This window comes from Hirundo rustica, chromosome 8 (assembly GCF_015227805.2).
Source record: "Hirundo rustica isolate bHirRus1 chromosome 8, bHirRus1.pri.v3, whole genome shotgun sequence".
Classification (NCBI taxonomy): domain Eukaryota; kingdom Metazoa; phylum Chordata; class Aves; order Passeriformes; family Hirundinidae; genus Hirundo; species Hirundo rustica.
The window spans coordinates 27,133,520-27,151,267 of record NC_053457.1 but is presented as its reverse complement, the minus strand read 5'-3'; the positions used below and the strand labels follow the sequence as shown (position 1 = coordinate 27,151,267).

The window sequence follows — 17,748 nt, the reverse complement described above, 5'->3', positions numbered from 1 at the left end:
CCCAAGTGGAAACAAAATAAGACAGGTTCCCAGAAAGTCAGCATTAATGATGGGTCCATGCAATGAATATCATATGCTTCCCTGGACATAACAAAATTGCCTGGGGTAACTTTCATATGAGGGCTGGATTGCAAGTTGTCTGTCTTGCTTCTTTCCTCTTCCTAAGCTAGCTAGCTCCTAGGCTTTTTTTTTTTTTTTTTTTTCCTAAAGAGGTAAGATTTCTCACTGCAATTAACTACGGCACAGAGTATGTATTTAAACATACAGAGAAAAAATAACTGATTTACTTCGTGCAGCTGAGACACTTAAGAGAGCTGGGTTCAGTGCCTGTCTTTGGAGGCAAGGCTCAGCCTGACCCTGGGGAGGTCACTCTGGATTGCTTTTACCTGATCTTCAGCAGCCCACGCTGCTGGGCTCTGAGCAAACATCAAGCCCACGTCAGCCTGAGGTTTCACAGCCCTCCTTACACGCTGTCAGTCCCCTCTGGACTCACAAAGTTGAGGTTCAACACCATAAAGACAACCATTATCCTATTTTGCACATAAGGGTTTTTGGTCAGGCAGAGGATGCTCATGTGTGCCTATGAAATCCACAGCATCCAAACTGTGCCCAAACCCTGAAATAACAATAACAATATCCCTGGACATAGGGACACCGAGGATAAATTACCAGAAGCAAATGAAGACATCCCACCTAAATACTAGATAGGTTAAATACATTATTTTGTAAGAAAAGCACAAGCATATTGGTCTCAAAATACTTGGGGTAGGATAAAGGAGAATTTTTGCACTCAAAAGCTCACATGCAGGATTTAAGTGCTAGGTATCACAGATACACTGTTGAACATGACTGCAGCATGTATGAACATTTGACTAAAGCATCTATCACTTACAATATTTATATTGAGAGAGTTTAGATTGTCCAGAAGCATTCCCATCCAGCTTTTTACCTACTAAAGACAATATTTAAAGAACAATGTTTAGAACAAAATTTACTGTGCATTTTTGCAACCATTTTCATTGAAGAAGTAATATTATTCCAGTGCAGTCTCAAATCCTGACAAAACCAACCAACCCAAATTCCCCCAAACAGCCCAAGAGACAATAACTGCTATTTCAAATGCACTTGCACTATTTGCTTCTTCAAATCTCTGTTACTTTTCATGAAAGGAAAGCTTTTTGCGCACAAATAGGGCTGGGTAGCATTTTTTTTTGTCAGTTAAGAATATTCTGCAGACTTTTTAAAATTAAGTTTTCTTTGCAGCATTTTGGTTTTTTTTTTAGTTTTGCAACAATCGCTATCTATATTACAAAGAACTGATATAATTTAATTTGCAGATAAATATTCCTCCATTGCATCAGCATACTAAGAAGCATGAAAAAAAAAATATATATACTAGGGAAACCCCAACTGTGCTTACGCAACAGGAATATTTCAACCTTGAAGTAACAAATTTGCCTTTTATTTCCAAAGCATTATCAAAAGTACTACAGCACAAAGCTAAGATGGGCATCTATACTTGGCAGTTAAACGCAAGCAGGTAGTAGAATTGCACTTTAAATATAAATATCATGAAAGCAAAAAATTGGTAGAGTACTTCATCTGCACACCTGAATTTCTATTCATGTGACTCTAGTGGTTAAGTAACCTCAGTTTCAAATTAATACAGATTCTATACACATATGGTAGTTTAAAATATGTTTTCAACAAATAATTTCACAAGCTGGCACCAAATCCAGCTTCCCTCTGCCACCAGAAAAGCTGGTCTTGTGCTCACAGTGCTGGCTCTGGATTTGGAGACCTGGGTTTTGCTCCTCACTCCGATACACATCTGAGAAAGTAATTTGATTATGTCCTTCATAACATGGGGCTCATCATTTCTCTCTCTTGCCTGGTGACATTGTTAACATTGGGAACGGGGGCTGCCTCTCTGCTGGGTTTGTGCTGTGGGGTCAGGTCACGATGCTGCAGAGACATGTCACCCCTGGTGGTACTCCTGGACACCCACCTGCTTCCACTACCCTGACCCACCATACCTAACACACAGCAGCCTCATCTTATTAATTTTTTATTAAATACCTGCAAAGAATGGGAACTAAGTATAAGAAGATGTTGGAGGTAGGTGCAAATTACCTCAGTGCAATTAGTCAGAAATTCAGTTTTAACAAGCAAGCATTTAAAATGCAAAAGCATTGTAAAGTCATCTCATCTCTTTTCCCAGCTGAACTTTCCACTTGACAGTGAACGACATAGGGACATGAAACACAGTCCCTACACAGACATAGGGACTGTGAGAAACACGGGTTAAGGTTTTGCATGGTTAGGAAACACACGCTTTATTAATCCACAGCATATCAGTCCAGCCCCTGAGCAACACATCCATTGAATGCTTAAGACTGTGATGGAAACACTGTGGATCTCTACATCTCATCTGTGCACCTTCAGTCCTAGGCCAAACAGCACAGGTAAGAAATACTACATGATTTATTCGCTTCTTGTTTTATTTTACAAACAGAAACCAGCAATCCAGCTAAGAGGATTCACTGCTTTACAGATAATGCTGGGGATCCTCAGAAGTCTGTAAAAGACACAAATTGAAAAATTCGGGTACTAATGACAAAGCACAGGGAAAGAGTGGTAATTAGAAATATATCAAAGCATGGGGCAGCAGGGGTTAATGCACTTGCCTTTCAACACCACAGCATTAATAAAGCCACACGGCAGTGCGTTAGTTTGTACTTCTGCTAACACAGCTCAAAATCTGCCTAAGGATTTGAAGAGCAAAAGGTCTCAGGACCTTCCCACGGAAGGAGCTGCAGGAGATGCCTGCCCCAGGACCATGCTCTGCTCCAGCCAGTGTTAAGAGCTTTCCTTTCAGAAGAACCAGATTTTGCACACACAAGAAACAGACAGCGCAGGAGATTCGCCGCGCTTTAAGCTCGTGCAGATGCTTGAAAACAAGCGACAGCTTAACACAAATCCTGCCCAGGAATCAATGCTAACTAATCCCAGAGTCCCCTCTCCTCATCCCTGTGGAGGCCACAGAAGAAACCCCACAGCCAGGCCAGCCTGCAGCCAGCGCCTGCATTCCCACATGGAAAGCTTGGGTTTGGTTTCCAGTTTGAGTCTGTCTCTCCCTAGGTTAGAGGGGGAGAGGAGAATGATTTAATGCTGCTCAACAGCAGCAACCCCTTTGGGCAAAGTAAGCATGGATGGGGTCCAGCCAGAGAAGGGGGGAGTTGGAAAGGTTCTGACTGTGAAGACATTCACGTCAGACCCAGGGCAGAAAGCGATTTTACTCATCATATGAAATGTGAACTAAATGAATGCCCAGCAAACTCTGGTTTTGTATTTTTTAAAAATCTACTTCATGCATCAAATTATCTACCAAATCACCTACTTATTTGTCTTTAATGACTAGTAAGAAAACAGCTATCTTTTCTTAAGTGCATTGTAAACTGAATGACTCTCCTATAAAAGCCAAAAAAGGATTTATAGTGTTAAAAGCCAAAGTCCCAGAACCATACCTCTGTTTACTTGAGAAGTATAAACCATTACGCAGAAAACAGAGAGGCCTTTTACAGAGACTGGAAAACAAATGGTTTAAAAGCATTAAGATCTACATATCTTTCCTTCCCATACATTCAAGGCCATCAATCATACGTAATCCAGAACATACGAGGTGCAAAAGTGCTAAAAAGGGCCCATTAAAATACAAGTCTTTCCAGGTGTACCACCCAATCACCAGAACTGAACACAGAGCAAAACCAGCTCCCACTTATACACACAATACCATTAGAGGCAATTTATCATGTCTTCTTAAAGTGATATATAGCACGTTATGAAATTGCTCATTAACTCTCCCAGCTAAAGCCCAGCTTGCCCCCATGTACTTAAGTGACTGTAATTGGCATTTCAGAGACCTTGGCTTAGAATTCACTCTTACTTATAAAGTTCAGTTTCTATAATCAACTTTTTAACCTGCTTCTAGTAACATCAGTAAGTTCATTTTTTCTGAGTGAGTTTTGCTTATTATGCAATGCAATGGTTCCTTTTCAGCCCCCCAGACAGCCTTTGAATTAGATTTCTTCTTCCCCTTTCCCATTCTCCCTTCAAGAAGACCTATAAAAGCTTAAGCCCATACAAGCCTTGCCTTTACTAGAGATACAAAAAACCCCTTCATTAAAATACCATTGTAATAAGTGTAGAGCCACAGAAACTTTTTTTTTTTTTTTTTTTTTAATGGGAAAGACAAAGCATTCTCACAAATATCTGAGATCGTGATCGTAACCATCCTACCACATAAGTATCATTAGTCACAAAGACCTGCATTTACAAAGCATTTCAGCACATGCTTAAACTCCAGCATATGTTTTAGTCCTGCTGCCTCCAAAGGGACTTATGTGCATGTCTGGCCAAGGGCCAAACAGCCAACTTCACATTATCAGCACATGAGCAGTTTCACACCCATGCTTTGCAGGATGACTTTCAGCCAAAGGTCTCAATACCCTTCCCGTGGGAAGACAAGTGTCACTGTCACATTCAGCTGGACGGGAAAGAGAGACACGGGGTTTGGCCAGCTTAGAGCCTCTCCCTAGCACTGTGCCAGAGACAGGAATTAAATCTTTCTGATAAAACTTTAGCAACCCCAAATGGTTCCCCATCCATGAGATCTCTCCTGCCTCAATCAGGATTCAAGCTCTGCTGGTTTTGCTTTGTGTGCTCTGCACTGGCAAGTACAAGGCTGGTGCTCACAGCAGCCACAACGCTGTCCTAGAAAACAAAGTCATTGTGGAGGAGCCATGCAGCAGCTCAGCTGCTGGACCATCCAAGGCAGTGCTAATGGATTTACCCAGCTTTGTCTGCCTAAGCCTACACTTGAGAGAAAACATTTGAGCACAAGTTGATATTCCCAGACTGGCTTAGAAGTCCTCATTTCAGGTTTGTTTGACTACTTCCACTTCCAGTCTCTACTCATCATTATTGTGCCTTGAAATTACAGCAAACATTTTCTTTTTCTTTTTAACTTCATGCCATTTCAGTCCTTCTACTACTTTTCAGATAGCAGATGACAAGGTTCACTGTCACAGGCAGAAATATACAGAAAGGCATTACAAAAGAGATGCTTCTACTGAGGGTGGAAAATGAAGCTCAGCAGGCAAAAGTCAGCGAGAAGGCAATTCCCTCTGAGAGCGTCTGTTGCTTTATGGGTTAATATAGAGGTCCTCAAACCGTTTCATAATTGCATCACTCCTTAATAGAAGACTGGCTTGCTGACACCTTTCCATTTGCAGCTGTCTGGGCCACCTGCCCTCCCCATTTGCAACCGCATTACATCCCAGTGACACCCTAGAAGAGCAATGCCTGGTTAGTGATCTATTTTATTTTACCTCGTGGTAATTTATCAGACTGAAACAAGGGGAAGGGCCAGCTCCTCACTGCACACAATTAGTTATGCAAGAAGTGATTTTTAGGAAAAAAGTGAAAACTTTAGTTACAGTAATTGATTTGATTCCTCGGCACAGACAGAGCACTTGCCTACGACTGCTGCGATGTCTGCATGGCACAGTGCCCACCTCTGCTGTGACTGCTTATGGACAGTCACCCAGGGCATGGCAACATGTGACAGACTAATACGCCCAGCGCACTCAGCACAGGAGTCCCTGCGGATGGCTTGAGAAGGACAGGACGCAAATGACTGCAAATTAGAGTAAGTTTTGCCAACAGGAGCATAGCCCCATCATTGCCCCTTTAACTGTTCTAAGCCCAATTCTAAACCGATCCCTTTTGACACTAAAAGGTACAAAGATATCAAAACCATCCCCAATCACTTAGAGAGTATCTTGAATAGCTCATTCACAAATTAATTGCAGTATGTCATCCTTTGTAGTTCACAGGCTATTGTTACTGCCAGGTGCACTGGCAAAGGCAGTATTTGCCTCGTGCTTTAGGCAGCAATTCTCCCAATAGAGGACATTTTCATCTAGTGACAGTATTACAAGATTTAGAAGGTAGGCTCAAACAAAATTGGAGCAATATTGTCCTAGGTATCACAAAATATACTTGGATAAAGCCCACTCCAGACCCTGACAGCTGAAAACCAAGAGAGAGATCACAGCTATCTCTAGGAGAAACTGCCTGATATCCTAGCTCAAAGGAAAAAAAGAGAGAAGACTCAGAAACAGAGTGATTTGACCAGGATTGCTTGGGATGCCTGTGGCAGAGATGCAAACTGAACACCACTCTTTGTGACCAAATACAGCTCTCTGCCTTGTAACTACAAAAACACCTTCTTATTCTGACTGCCTGTATTTTGGAACTTAATCACGCTGTGCTGGTTTTGGCTGTGATAGAGTTAATTTTCTTTATAGTAGCTGGTATGGGACTGTGTTTGGGATTTGTCCTGGAAACAGTGTTGATACTACAGAGATGTTTTTGTTATTGCAGACCCCTGGAGGGACCACATAATAGGGAGTAGTGTTTGGTAGGTGCTGGCCAGGGCCCCAGCACAGTGCAAAAAGTTTCACCATCTCTGGAAATGTCCAGAAAACATGTGGATTGACACTTGGGGACATGGGTTAGCAGTGAACATGTGGGCAGTGCTAGGGTAGTGATTGAACTTGATGATCCTAAAGGTCTTTTCCAGCGTTAAGAATTCTATGAATCTAAGTTGCACCTCCTTGGAATGGAGTACTTCTTTCCCCCAAGCATTCTATCACATCATCAGGATCCTGTAATTGTTCAGGAATAAAGTTCCAGACCATTGCAGGTAAGAAATTCTCTAGACACTTGCCCGTATTCTCCCACATGCTGTGCCACCCATTGCCATCCCCTCAGGAAGCCTGGGCCATATTCCTAAACAGCTTGTTAACCTTAGAACCAAAGCATTATTCCTAGAAAATACCAATAGAAGTATTTTAACTATCCAAGGGTGTTCAAGGTACTGAGAAGGTCTTGTAAAGATAGAGAAAACATCACAGAGAAAGGTAACAAACATGCCATTCTGTCTGTAATTCCCCCACAAAAACAAAACAAAACTTCTCAGCGAAAGAATAACAATTCTTACTTATCTGTATGACAGAGTACAGTAGTGGCTTCAGTACAGAGCCAAACACCACATTAAGTTTAGGTCAGTGTTTTAACAACAAATGTTCCAGGTAAAACATCATTAATCACTACAGAGCACAGCAAACTGAAAAACCAACACCAACCTTTAACATGCACAGTGAAAAAAAGCTCATGATGCAGATCAGATAAACTAATATCAAGAACAGATGGATCAATATCATGACTCACAAACATTAACAGATATAAATCACTTCTAATATGCCCTGGTCAATCTATTATTATCTCAAATCCTTTGAGCCCCACATTGGGTGCCAGAGGACTGCCATCATTTAACCCTAACTGGCAACACAGCCCCATGCAGCCTCTCACTCACTTCTCTCCTGATGGGATGTGGGGGAGAATCAGAAGAGGAGGCAAGAGAAAACTCAGGGATTGTAATAAAGAGAGTTTAGTAGAGAGAGTAAAAGCCACACACACAAGCAAAGCAAAGCAAGGGATTGATTCAGGGCCTCCCATGGGCAGGCAGGTGTTCAGGCATCTCCAGGAGAGCAGGACTCTATTGTGTGTAATGGCCACCTGGGAAGATACAGACGGCTCTGAATGTCTTCCCGTCCTTCTCCTCTCCCAAATTTATGTGCAGAGCATGATAACATAAGACATGGAATATTCCTGTGGTCAGTTGGGGTCAGCTGTCCTGGCTGTGTCCCCAGGTTTTTGTGTCCCCCCCCAGCCTGCTCACTGGTGAGGTGCAAGGGGAGGAGCAGAATAGACCTTATACTGTGTAAGCTCTGCTAAGCAATAATGGAAACATCTCCATATTATCAAGACTGTTTTCAGCACAAATCCAAAACACACTCTCATACAGCATAAAGAAAATCAACTTTTTTCCAGACAAAACAACCTACAAGTTAAGAAGTTGGTGTATTCACAGGGTAGGTAAGAACAGACTTAATACTAAGGGTAGGAAAAAATCATATAAATGTATAAAAATCTAAGAACTCAATATATTTATTGCCAGTGACTTTTCACTCTTTTTGTGCTCCCATGGCCTGTCTGACAGTGCAGTGTGTCCTCAGGAAACACACACACGTCCTTCTGTGACCAGAACAAAGGGGTTCATCCCATGACACAGTAGCCCACAAGACAGGTAAATCTTAACACGGTTGCAGAATTAGAAAACACCAGTCTTACTGTGTCCAGAGAAGTTAGCATTTTTTCTGTACAGCTTTTGAGATTGTTCTTGGATGCTTCTCAAAGCAATTCCATTGCTGCCATAATAACACATCTTCCAACACAAAAAGTTTCATTGCTAAGACTGAGGACAGGAAACTAACGACTTGCTGGACATCTCCTAAAAAACCACATTGGGTTATTGGAAATATTTTCCCACTTCAATACTAGTCTGACTTTTTAATATTTCTCCTTCCAAAATAATCTGCTACCCTAAGGCTCATGGATTAGGATGCACACTTTAGGATTTCATCGTGCTCAAGACCTTTCTAAGCATCTTGAAGTCTTCAAGCCAACCTTGTCTCATCCCAAGTACCAGAAAGGACAAAGAACAACTATTTTCAATACATCCCAGGCTACTATGGAACAGCAGGATTTAGGTATTTAAGTCTTTAAATGTGGCAAAACCCATGCTGAACAAGTATCTCAAGACTGTCAGAACTGCACTTTGTGTGTAGCTTTGCCAGAAAAAGTCAAGTGTGCTGGTGGTGTAGTCAACTTCCTTCTCCAGTTGAGGAGCATACATGCAGCTGCTCTTTTCCTTCTGCCACAGCGCACATCAGTCAGTGGGACAAAAATACAAATAACACAATGAAATTAGTAACAGAAGGCTGCTTCCTAGTTCATTGCAATGAAACATGAGCAACACAAGCTTTACTTTCACTGTAATTCTTACCTGATGTTCTTCATCAGCAGCTCTGTAGAAGGAGGTGAGAATCCTTATTTCCAATTTCCAGACAAGGAAATTGAAGTAAAAAGAAAGAAAATGGTATGGCAAAGCACGCACTTACAGAGCAGAACCAAGAAATGAACTTCTATTTTCTGAACCATATTTCTAGGCGCCTGTTTGTTATACTACACCCAGAGATATTTTTCCTTAAAAATGTCAACATCAACATAATTTTTCATATCAAATTTATGTACTTTAGATTTTTATACATATTGAAAAAGTAATTTTAAAAAGTAAAATTAATACATTTCTCTTGTACAGCACACTGCCAATCATTTTTTAAATGCCACCATGTCATACTCCTGCAATCCAGGGATCTGGAATTTATGCTCTATTATCTTTTTTTCCAAACGTAGTGCTCTATTGCCAACAAAACCTGAGTCCATGGATTTAGTTTAATTTCAAAGCCTATGCAGTTGGCTTCTATAACACATTTCAGAAGGACTTGAGATCCAAGACTGTGATGTAAATTCATGGGAAATTTAAAAAAAAAAAAAAAAAAAAAAGAAAAGAAATTTTCAAATGATGTCCCCTTAAAGCTTTGAAATACTCTTCTAATGCAAGAGCAGTGAATTACATGCAGTCTCTGATGTTCCCATCCAGATATCTGGCCACAAGTTACAAGATGCTCTTCTTCCAGAGAGCCTTTTAGCACTTAAACGTTCACCATAAGGAATAAATGACCATTTTTTTCCCCACACATTGGACAATTTGAAACCAGATCTTATGCAGCATCGACTCCAAGCACCCTTGTCTTTCTCAGTTTCTGATTTCCAACACAAGCCAGTTTTGTGTCCATCCTGTGAGCTCCCTATTTCACCAGTGCACTCGGAGAAAAATCACTTTTTTCAATAATCCAGCACTGCCAGCTGGATCTTTCCCATATCACTCATTCTTCCTTACTGACACCATAGACCCATATAAGTTTTACTACGGTATCTATCAATGTTTTGCAATTTGTTTACCCAGGACAGCTCAACTCTGATGGAGCATCTGTTTCTCAGCAAGGTCTTGCTTTTGTTACCCAATTTTCCAGCTGGATTGACAGAGGCACAAAGAAGTCAAGTGACCTGCCTGGGTCAGACGGCGTCGGTGGCTTGGAACAGATTGGAGCCCATGATCTCCTGTCTCCGTACCCTGCACTAGGCCAATGCTCCCTTTTACAAGTTGTTCTGCACTAGAGATAAATTGTGTCCACTTTTCCTACTTCCTGTCTTGTTTCATAGTAATATCCCTGCTTTGTTTATATGTTGTTTCACTTCTGAACACACGCTTAAGCTATTTGGAGGTGATTGAAATATACATAAGGAAGCATTCAAGCCAATTTTTTCAGCATTCTGGTCTTCTGATCTTTCTCTTGAACTCAATGACCTGGCAAACATTTCCACATCAGGTGTTCATATTTCCTCTATAACTTCCTTCAGGAAGAAGGAATGCAACTCATTTGCCACTTGTGCTTTGTCAAATTCTAATTGTGATTAATTTTCCAGCAAACCACTTCCAGTGAGATTTCAGGCTATTTGCAACTTCATTTATCATGGGATTTCTATTCCCATCACACAAATACAACCTACTATTTACAGTTATTACACAAGTAAAGATGCTTGTACAGACCTGACCATACTACTGTGTAGTTTTCACTTTTAACTTTACAACTTTCAGGCTATAAACATGAAGTTCCCATTTTAACTACTAAAGGTCAGAAGCTACACAACTCCAAGGCCAATTGGCTTTTCTGAGACCTTTAATAATTTTCTTAGGCTTTCTCAATCTCACTTGGACTGTTTGCAAAACTATGAGTTTCCTACTTTATACAATTGAATGAAAATAAACTGGTTAAGGTTTGCAAAGATGGAAATTGTTAAGAAGCTATTCCACTGGGAGCATTTGCTTCCTAATATAGCCTCATTTTTAAATTCCTGCTGAACCACACTTTGCTTCAGACCCGAAATGGGTTTGGAAAGGTACACATGCTTTTTATCTGTAACAGGAATGTACTACTAGAGCCCTGCTGAATAACTTCCTTTAAGCTCTATTTTTTTGAATAAACCCACCAACCTAACATCTTAAATTCCATTTGTATTTCAAACCAAGGATTATGAGAACAAAGGGAGCTTAATATTACTATTTCAATGGCATTTCAGAATAAAGTACATACATAATGGTACCTTGGTTATTCATTAAGCCAAATCTTTACTAAGTCTCAAAATAACCTTTTGTTTCATAAATGGTAGGGGTTTTTATCCTTGAGAATAATTGGATGCACTATTACTAGGTAACGAAATATCTGATTTGAGGCAAGCAGATGTAGGAGGTAGATGTCTGGCTATGATATATTGAAATGTACTTCAGAAACAACATAGTCTACCTGAAAGTGCTAATGCTCTTTCTGTTGCCTTCAGTCAAATTCACTTTCATAATCACTTTCAGTCAAATTGACTTTCATAATCTAGAAAAAACTCTATTTGCTAAATTTGTAGCCTCATTTTTTCGATGTCATTCAAGAATAAATATTTACATTAGCAGGACCAAAACCAGCTTAAATTGGTAAAAACAACCCCTTCATGCTAAGCCTACTTGCTCTCCTTTCACTCACAACATGATGCATATTTACATATATACATGTAATCCATAAATACCACACACAGTTCACTTGTTTCCTTTAGTGAAATTCTGCCAACACCTGACTGTTAATTTATGATTCCTGTTATCATGGTTTTCCTTAAAGTCTTTTATTTATGTCCCTAATGATGTTGTCATGTAGTTGTCCAGTTTTTCAAGCTCACTTAAGCCCTCCAAACACACTGCCTCAAGCAAGGAATTTTTGCCCTGCCTGGTGGATGCACAAGAATTCTCACCAAAGTCACTCATCACTAATTTTCATGTCTGCACAGAGGCAGTTTCTGAAAAAGCACAACTACTACTCAAGAATGCTTAATTCCAGAAGAACCCTCTCAGCTCTGCTTTACACACATTGCAGGTTTGCCTGTGCCTTCAGTAGGGCTCTCTGTTAGTATTTACATAAACCACAGGTGTCCTGACACCATCACACCTCATGGGGTAGTGGGCATGAAAGGGCCTGGATCCACAGCACTCAAAGGCAAGGCAAATACCCCACAATGCATCTCAAAAGAGATATTTTTATGTACTCCTGTGATTAGAGAACTGTACTTTTGAGTGCAAGATGCTCCCATGCACACCTCACATTCCTACTTTGAGGGCTGGGACAAGAACTGTTGGGTATCAGGTGAATATCTACCTATTTCCACATCCCTCTCATACTTTAAAGATTATGGATAAGGGGTCTTTGGGTCTTGTGAGAAAATAAGGCAAAACATAGATGTTTTTCTTGAGGCAAAAGGTGTTCAGGGACTGACTGCTAACTTTCATTCTTTTGGGAGACAAAAGGAAAGCAGGGTTCAATTAATAGGCATATAAAGAGTGGGTGGCATGGCTGGGTGTGTAGTTATTTCTTCCCAGAAGCAAGGTTATTCAGTAGCTAGTCAGACATGTAAAGGCTGGTTATGATACCATAAAGGCACCAGGGCTCCTGCAGAGCTAGAATTACAGGGTTACTGTGCAAAGAAAGTAGGCCCAGAAGGACATGAGGTATTTCAGAGGATGCAAGGGTGTAAATGCTATTTTAGGTTTTGTTTTAGAATTCTTGGAACCAAAGAGGAGACTAAAATGAAAAGAATGCTTCAGGGTGAGAGCTTTCTGTAAAAGCTGATTCTGAATGCAATTTTAATTTGAGGTGGCTCAAGTACTGATGAAATACAGCAAGCTTAAAGCATGAGTTAAAAATAATGAATAATGTAATACACGCTGAAAAATGCATCTACTCTGTTGTTTTAGACACTGTGCAAACATTTGCACTTTTCACTTTACTTCTTCAAAATCCTTCTTTCCTGTGGCTAAACCTCAAAGATCAGAAACACTGAATAACAATATTAGCCAGAAACTCAATGATACTTAAGGTCAAGGTAGATGCGATACTTCTTCGGTTGGACACTTGGTTTCTTTGGAGCAGAACCACTCTCAAACCTCCTCAATGATGTGTAATTGTAGTCATTCAGTCTAACTACGTTAATCATACTTTATCCAAGGGATAAAAAGTTAGCCCCTGCCTTAAATAGCTTCCTTGATAAACTGGGAAACATGGGCACAGAAAGACTGGGAAGTTTTATGCACAATAACGAGAAGCTTCATAGATCTAGAACTGAAATAATTTTGCCAAGATCCAGGTCTTGATTCTTTCTCCCTGGTCCCTACAGTCAAGACACCCCCAATGGGGTCAGTTTTACAGATAAAGAATCTTTGGGAGACCTTTGGACTGGCAAAAAGATGGGAGATGCCCTGTGCCAGCTCAAGTAGCCACAGTTCTGTATCGCTGGGCAACTGAGTTGTGCCTTCAGATCTGTCCAGTCCTTTTCCAGTTAGTTCACAAAACTAACGCACCCTGTTACTCATGTGGTTTGTTTAAGCCTAGAGAAATTTTACAAATTAGCTGTCCATACTTGCTGTGACTAATTGGTAACTAAACTATGGTCTCTTAGTTCTTAACTATTTACTAGGCCCAACAACTGTTATTTACAAAAACCAACTGTAACATGTTCTTGTTAAAAGCTTAGCCACTTAATCCCTGATACCCATCCTTCTAAAGCTATTGCATGTGCATCAACACCAAGTATACCATACATTAATTAATTCACTTTCATTCTCTCTATTCCAGGATTAATGAACCAGTGCAGAAGATGCTGACATCTATGACTCCATGACATATTTGGGGTTGGACTTCATGATCTTTAGAAGTCCCTTCCAACTTAAACAATTCTACAATTCTATAATACTTGCACTCAGACTTTGATTTCTACATCAAGAATTGAACAAAAATAACTTCTAAATAAATGCAGCAATACAAATAACACAGGGAAATTAATTCACAGCCTCACACCTTGCCTGCAATTGTGCATACACTGAACATTTCAGACATCCCAAACGGTTTGAAAAATGGCTTGACAAAGGCAACAAAGCTCAAAACTTTTAGCTGGTAAAGACTGGTTTGTTCCCACTGTCTTCAATGCAAACCTGCCAATTACAGCAGATGAAGATCCAGTCCAGTCCCCTCTCCTAGAAAATTTTCACTCTTCAAAATGCTCTGCTATAGGCAGTTATTTCTGCAGATCCAAACCTTCACATTCAAGATGCTCAGAGACTTTATATCTACTGCTAATGTATCCCTTGGGGAAGTTACTATCCCCTAAACCCCCCATAGTCATTGTTAGGAAATCATTAACCCACAGCTCTTTTCAACTCCTGGTAATTATGATGTTAAAAAAAGGGAAAGTTTTGCTGCTAACAGTTGCAACAATGTATTTGTTTGCCACATGCAACGGAAATCTGATAGACAATATCTGTGCACTCCATCTGTTACACTGGATTGATCCGCTGATGAGATTCTTTTTAGAAACCTGCTTACCCCTGCTGGTGCTGCAAGCTTGAAAGAGAAAAAACACTTTCTTCTCCTTGTTCTCTTGTGTGGTGGTCGACCCTGTCTTCCTCTCCATTAGAACCCATCCTGCTGCCACAGATCTCACAGGATTTATATTGTTTTGATTCCTTTCAAACACTGTCTTGTTACCAACATCTGACAACAGTCTCTTGGGCTATCACGATTTTACAAACTGACCAGGCCTATAAGCCTCCATAAACCCCGTGTGGATACAGACCTGTGAAAATGTCTTTAAATATCCACTAAAGTACACAGTAGCTCTTTTCTTATATAAATAGTCATGGGTGTTCTATACTTACACGAAAGAAGAAGCTGTATTTTGGGGAGGGGGGGAAGGAGGGAAGTGCTTGAAAACTCTGTCAGAAGAGGTTGTTCTCTCAGCACTCATTGCACATCACTGAGCCCATTTGCTCACCGCGCCGCTTGACGAGGACACACCATGGGTGGTCTTCTTGCCCCCTACCCCTTTCATAACAGCGGTGAAAAGCCACAAAACAGTGACTCAAATTTAGGCATGACCACACATGTTGGATTCTCACAAAGTCGGGGAAATTTTAGCAACAATCAATTCAAACAACACCACACAATCCAAGGACGTATCTACAACTGGAAAACCGGAAACACGTTGAGTGTATAATGCAGCAGGATACAGTTTTAATGAAATATTTTAGCACTTTGGCCTTGTGATAAGTTTAAAGCTTACAATCTGTGTGTGCATGTGCACAGGTATGTATGTGTACAGCCAGACAGACATCAACACTTCTTCTCAGCAGGTGAAAGGGAAAATCTGACTGGGTTGGAAGCGCACAGGCTGTATCTAACCTCCCTGTTTAAAATAATAGCACCAATAAATCAAACTCCTCGCAGCGAAGCCAACTCACCTCAATTAGTGCCTTACTTTAAAACAAACCTGCTGTTTGCAAGAACAGCCACGACCACGCTTTTGCCAAATCCAACAGTTCTCTTGGGGGACTGAAATGATGACTGGGGTAGGCGGGGAGAAACAAAATGGTTAATAGCAGGGCTGTTGCTTTTCCCAGGCGCAGCAAACTGAGCCTAATTGATGCTGACGCATGACAGACTCGTGTGTGCAGTATTGCCCGGGCTGCGAGTGAAGCTGCTGACAGAGGGTAAATGGTGCATGGCAGCTGGTCCTGCCCTGGCCTGGCATGGCAGAGCACACACACACTGCCTGTCAGGAGATATCATGAGGGCTAATGAAGGGCAGCCCGCGTTTTTAAAATTCCTCTCACCGAGTTTTGGATCAGGCTTTTACACCGTGAAGCCTTCTCAACCTTTTAGTGCTTGGTTAAGGATATGTGACACTTATTTAAAAATTAATGTGGTCTAATCAATTTAGAGTTGGGAAACTAAGAGCCAGTGTATTTCTGTTCAAGAAAGAAAAGAGCGTGGATATGAATGTGTGTAAGATGGAAAGCTATGGCAGGGAAAGAAGAAGAGATGGAGAGGATGGAAACCCAAGCATTTTTGCACCTACTACCAACTGAAAGCGATAACGTGGAAGTACCACCGATTTGTCTGACTGCATTTCAGTGGTCTTCTACAGCTCTTTTCAAAACAAAAAGTAGTGCATTTCTAAAAGGTTTACTGAAAAAAAGTGATTCCCTAAAAACAACAAATGCTTCTTCTTTTCCCGAATCCCACTGCCTGTAATTGCAGCTGAATAACTACATCAGCACCCAAAAATGAGAGAAAGTCTGCCCTCCAGTTCTTAGGCATAAAGAATTAAATGCAAGAAAACAGAACTGGGATAAAAGAGACCATTTGAGAAATCTACCTGATTACTAACTACAAATCACAAGTAACAGCTTGGTTGGACCCTCAGTTCTCAGGAATCTCTGATGGTTTCACATTCCTTCATGTTATTTTGCATGGTAATAAATGACAGAGATATTTCTGGCTTTGTTTTTTTTCTGAAAAATTCTGCTTATAGACAAATGGAAAATCCAAATGCAGAAGACTGTCAAGACTTTTCATGTATTTCACTGACCAGTGCAGAATTATTTCTTGCCACAAATCCCTGAGGGCTTTATGCTGGTTCCAAAAAATCCCTGGCATTTTCACAACTGACTTCAGGATTTCAATAGTTATTTTACATGCCAGTAAAAGAATAAGTGCTCGGTTCTCATCTAAGCTGGAATGGCTTATCCCCTGACAGTCACTATTACTTTATGTGGAATGGTTTCTTAGCTTATCAGAGAGAAAGGATTTATGTTCTGGGGAGACTGACCATCTTTTCTGCCTCTGTAAGTCAAAAGAAGAACCTTTGATAATTTTAGAATAAAAGACATTATAATGTTGGCACTCCTTGCCACTGCTTTAGGTCTTGTACTTATATCTTCTTTTCCAAACTATTAGAATGCAGATTAAAGGGAAAAAGACACCATCTGAACTTCTAAACTTAAGAGAAAAAAAAAAAAAGGAAAAAGAAAAAAAAGCAAACAACTTCCTCATTTAAAATTCAAATTCCTCAAAAACCACAAACTGCTGCATTTATTTGGTAAATAAAAACTGCCTATTTTTTAAGTTAATGCAGGAAAAGGTTAACCTAACCTTGGCAAGTACCACAGTTAGACACCAAAGAAGTATCATACTCTGAGAAACACACAAGAGAAGCTGAGGCTTCTCAGAGTGGTAATTTGCTCATTGAAAAAGCTTGTATAGAAGAGACACTCGAGAAACATAAAACAATGGCAGAAGGTACAAAATGAAGCACGTTGCTCTCACTCTGATGCAACCTTAAAACAACACAGCTTCACTCCCCAGAAGTGCCTCTAGAGAGAATGCCACCTTTGTGCAAAGCAGTATTGGAGAGGATAATTTTTTATCAGATTGGCTGATAAATTTGGGGAAATTAATGGGTGATGGAATACAGAGGTATTACTCACCCCTCTGAAGGTAAACTATCCCATGTCAGTAGGTTAACATGGTTATAAGCAGATTGCTTCTACTGGATGTAAGAAATTCTATGCTAATAAATGGTGGCAAAATATTTTCAATTGGATATTCAGTGTAAGAATTAGCAAGTATTAAGTAATATCAACTAAAATTTTTTAATAAATTAAAAAAGTCCCAAGTCATTATAATTTTCTATTTTCTGCAGTTTGATAAAAAACTGTGTAATTCACTTTTCTTTACTCAATTTCACATTCTATTTCTTCCATTACAGGATGGGTATGACAGGACA

At 40.3% G+C, this 17,748-nt stretch overlaps 1 protein-coding gene across 6 annotated transcripts in view; it reads right to left on the bottom strand.

Annotated features, from left to right (window-relative positions):
- The window catches only part of VTI1A (vesicle transport through interaction with t-SNAREs 1A), a 257,176-nt gene that overhangs the window by 125,526 nt on the left and 113,902 nt on the right, over nt 1-17,748 (bottom strand). The window lies entirely within an intron of this gene.